Here is a 5,230-nt window from a genome sequence, read left to right on the forward strand (position 1 = left end):
AACTGCAATGGTCAGGTTCACTGAACCATCTCCAGCAGAAACTGTGATTCACTGGACCAGCTGATGTTTTGCCACTCTTAATCTACTCTTTTTCCTTTTCCTGAAGTGGCTGCTGCAGCATCGTCTGGTCTAATCCTCTTTAAGGTTACAGAGGTTGTGTTCGACATCTTAAAACTTTCATAAGAGCAAGCCCTTTGAATGCTCCTTGATTTTATTATTGGAGATTATGAAACATAACACCGCATTATTTCATTAATGTATATGCATCTCACTGGGTGGGGCTGTTCTGCAGCTGTTCAGAGCTCTATATAATAGGATTTCACAAATGAAGTTGTTAAACAAACAGACATTCATATGTTGTCATTATTATGTCCATGTCAGCAATACTGGGAGCTGCAAATTGAATTAGTGTAAAGGACAACAAGTGTTAAAGAAAAGCGCAAAGGATAAAGTCACAAGGTCAACAGAGAGACACGAGGAGAGACGAGAACCAGAGGATTTAGTTTGAGCTGAAGCTTAAATGAATGTAATTATGTGTTGGTAATGGGCCTGCTCTGGCCTCACTTCCAAGCTAATTCGGTTTGGAGAATGAGAAGAGGACACAAGTGTGAAAGCACCAGAGGTGAGAGAGATATGTGCTGAATGTAGAGCGCGTTTGAGGGTATTTTTTTTTTTTTTATGACTGTTTGTGGGAAAGTGAAGGTGAGTGAGTGCAAACTGCCTGAGAAGGATTTGTATAAGAGGTGGGTGACTGAGCTGGCCTGGAGAGGATAAAGGGATAAATGTGAGAATGGGAGAGAAATGGTAAGAGACAAAAGTGAAATTAGAGTTAAAAGGGGAAATAAAAAGATATGAGGATGAACTTTAAATTATGTTCACCAAACTTTACAATTAGCTTAAAATGAAAAAATGTATTGTGTTTACTTTTTAGCTAGCTAGCATTGTGCTTAGCTAACAATTTGAGATTTTGTTTAGTTTTTTAACTAGCCAGCAGACAGTGTAATGATTTGTTTATTGCCAAAGTATTTTTCCATCCTCTTTTATCCGTACTAGGTCCCAACAGCACTCAATAAATTAATTTATTCATTTTTGGGTAAGCAAGCATCTCCATACTGGTGAACTCAAATAAAATAAATAAATTAATATTGGTTTACATTACTCCTCGTGTCTGCGTGGGTTCTCTCTGGGTTCTCCGGCTTCCTCCCACAGTCCAAAGACATGCATGCTAGGTTAACAGGTAACTCTAAAATTGCCCATAGGTGTGAATGTGTGTGAGTGGTTGTCTGTCTCTATGTGTCAGCCCTGCGATAAACTGGCAACTTGTCCTGGATGAAGCCCGCCTCTCGCCCAATGTCAGCTGGGATAGACTCCAGCCCCCCGCGACCCTCTGGGAATAAGCGGTTACAGAAAAAACCAAACAGAGATTAGTAAAAGAAGCTCTGCTCAATTTTAAATCAGGATTAATTAATTGTAAACCTAGTTTTCCTAAACTCTAATTAGAACTAATCTTAGATTAAGTTAATCTTTATTGGTGAAAGCCAGTCAAACCGGCAGAGAGAGTTAGACACTGGACCAATACTAGACTCCTTCAAATTTAGAGTTTCCTTCATGTTTAGTCTTGCAGGCAAGAATATGAAATCAAGCTCCCAAACAGGGAGACGACATCTGCTTGTATCTCTCACCTCACTGCTGTTAATGTACTCCCATTATAATTAACCTGAAATGAACTGAGTAAGAGATGAGTGTAGACGCCCAGACAAGTACAGGTATGCATGCAAATTGAGCGTGTTTTAAATATAGAAACAAACACATGCATACACCAGAGTTTCACCAACTAGTTGTCTGTGTGTGTTACTTTTGTTAATGTGTAAGACTTCAGTGTTTGCATACACTTACACAGCTTCTGTGGCACTATTGCAATCCCACATGCATTACATTGTCATATTTACCCCTGTTTGCCTGTGGCATTGTAACGGTAGGAGCTCAATTGTTTTCTGCTCTGCTCTGTTGGGTTGCTGTGGTGAGCTAAAGGTGATGTGTAAAAGTACTGGGTAGCCTTGCTGCATATATTTCAAAACAAATGTGCTGCAGTAAGCCTTTATTTTGAAACAACCACATAATTGTGACAATGCTTGCAAGGTTTGGTAATGAAAAGTTTAGCTCAAAAATACATTTCAACATTTTTCAGCAATCTTGTCTGGAAAGTTAGTTTGAAACGTATAGATTAAATGGATTTGTATTAAATCTCAAAGTTGCATGTTATTCTCACTCCCTCTGCCTTTTCTATCACTTCAGAACTGTGTGTTATCTAATAAAGGCAGCCGACTCCAATACTTAAAATATTAAAAAGAACAACATACATTTTCTGGATTACTGTGGAAGCTTTTTACAGTTTGGGTAAACTCGTGAGTCCCAAAATGTGATAAAGATGAGCAGCGTCTGCTCCCTCATGTACCTGTCCTGTGGACAAACAGAGGGCAGCCTGCAGCAAACGCTTTGATTCCAGCTGCAGCTCAGTGCTGCTTGTGGGGCCTGTTCACAAGACTTGTGATGCTATATGCAAATTTACAGAAAAAGTTTGACTTGTTAATTGTCAATAATTTGTTACAAATTGATAAACATTATTGCTTTTTGTTAATATATATTCTTATGCACAATAACTCCTAAAAATCTTGTTGTTACAGCCTCTGACAAGTCACATTTTATTTTGCAAAAATTTGTAATATGTTATTAAGTCCCAATACACCTACACAATGCATGCACATTAATTCATAGAGAACTGCATTAACATACATCACATTCACGCCTTAATCACTCGTGACCTACAGTAACCATATGTATGCATAAGATTAATATGAATGCATACAAATGTGTGCATGAACCTCAGTTTGCACATACACATACGTGTGCACACAAACACACACCCAATCTCACACACACAAGAGCCTGAGGCCAAACTGAATACCAATCATTGCACATGCCCAGCGGAGACAAAACAATCATTAAGGGTTCGAGATTGATTACACACACGCACACATGCGCGCGCGCACACACACACACACACACACACACACTATGTAGCATTTTGCTAAGCAGCCTTGAAGAGGACATTTGTCATTGTCGTCCACTGTCAGAGGCAGCATCCAGAAAAACAGATGGATAGTTTCTTTAAAAGGAACAGGAAATGTATACACACACACACACACACACACACACACACACACACACACACACACACACAGCCTGATGCGAAGTGTAGGAGTATTGCATCATCCTGTATTTGGCAAACATTTAAGTGACACAAAATGTTTATTTTATTTTTTAAATGATTTAAAACCTTTATTTTACAATAGTGACACAGCAACAGTCTGCTATACATAAAAAAGACCTTAGACTGCCATAATTAACCAATCAGAATCGAGTATTTCACAAAGCCATGTCATAACAGCAATAAAATCAACTCTTGTGGTGTGAAAGAGAAATTTAACTGTTGTGTAAAACTAGAGGTCTCTTTGCTGTGAACCACACATGGTGTGATCTACATCCAAAACCAGTAACACCAGTCAGCAGACTCAGTCAGAAGTTTGGTTGGTTTAAAGCTGCATCGAGCTGCGTGTGGACGGCTGTCGCATAGCAGAGCGAATGGATGCAGTGTTGGGACAGTGAGGGGAGACAGTCCACTAATTGATCACGGATGGCATCACGGTTAAAACATAAAAAGAGAATGGAGTGAAGTGGAGAGTGGATATAAGCAGTATAATGGAGTAGAATGTGGAACATGGGGATCATTTCTAAGGAAATGATGACATTTTATATGGCAGTCTTCTCGAAATGCTGTTCTGCCTGTACACCTAACAAGAGTGACTGTATGAGACAGAGAGATTATGCATATTTTGCCCAGCTGCTTTTCTTCTGTGTTTTGACAGAGGTTTAAGCAGAAAAAAAAGAAAAAAAAAAGATTTTTTTTTCTCCTTTTGTTGGGAAAACTCCAAGAGATTAAAACGAGTGAGACATGAAAAGGTGACGGATGAGTTTTAAACACTTTTTAAGAATTCTAAGATTTTTAAGAAATTCTAAGAAAACTCTCTGGACAGAACTCATCTTACACAGTTATTATTATAAGGGGTACAAATGCAGTAAAGCAGTTTCTGTCCCAGCAGTTTAATGTGTAGCTTTGTCCTCATACTTTCTAGTTTTGTAGACCTTGAATTTGACATTTGAATTTGCTGCTGAAGTAAAAAAAAAAACAAGAACAACAAAAAACAAACAGGACAAGCCCCTAGTTTGTTATGACCTGGCTCTTATGCTGTGTTCCATTAACCTCAGAGGTCAGACTTGGGACTGACGTCACACCCAAGTTGGTGGTGTTCCAGTAAACAGGTAGGAAAGTCAAAAAGAAAAAAAAAAAGCACACGTCAGGGTTTGCGTTAGCCATTGTTAGCCACTTTGCAGTACAGTTTTACACATGCAAACACCGCTGCAACATGCACACAGATGAAACTTGGACTGTACTGTGCACATGACTGATTTAATCCGACACAAATAAGAAGTGTGAACAAACAGCATGTTCTGTAGCTTTCAGAACTGTTGGCAGCCATCTTGGATTTTTAAGTCAGGGTTGGTGAAGTTTGTTCACTTTTCCCAGCAGGAAATCTGACTTTGAAGTCTGACTCTGACTCAGAAGTTCCCACTTCCCATTACAAATGGTACATACCATTAGGCAATCACAAATGAAGGGGAGAACAAGCAGTTGCACTAAAAAAAAGGCCTATTTTATTTACAAAAGATGATATGTAGAAGTTGGCAATCAGTAAGTCAGGAGTGGATGTGTGAAAAGTGTCATGTTGTGTGTTGCGGTGGAGTGTAAAATAAAGATAAATTCAACCAAACCAAACCAAACAAAACATGTGGTGCGAGGGGAGAGCCAGTGATGAGTCAGAGAGGCAGCAGGAACGGACAGCTGATCTGAAACAGAGTCTGTGCACTTCAGCTGTCTTTGGTAATGTCTTAGGTTTTAAAAGCTTAACACTTTAATATCGTTCAGGAGAAAAAGTCTGTTTTATGAAACAACAAAACAATAATAAAGAAAAAGAAGGAAAGAAAAAAAATCAGCTCTGTACAGGATAATTGTTTGTTCGAATTCCCAGAATTTGTTTTGCTTCAAGCAAAAGAATCTATCAATTGAGTATGCCAGTTTTACTTGGCTATAATTCTTAAAACTAGCTCTTTA

This window comes from Lutjanus erythropterus, chromosome 23 (assembly GCF_056507025.1).
Source record: "Lutjanus erythropterus isolate fLutEry1 chromosome 23, fLutEry1.hap2, whole genome shotgun sequence".
NCBI lineage: Eukaryota > Metazoa > Chordata > Actinopteri > Lutjaniformes > Lutjanidae > Lutjanus > Lutjanus erythropterus.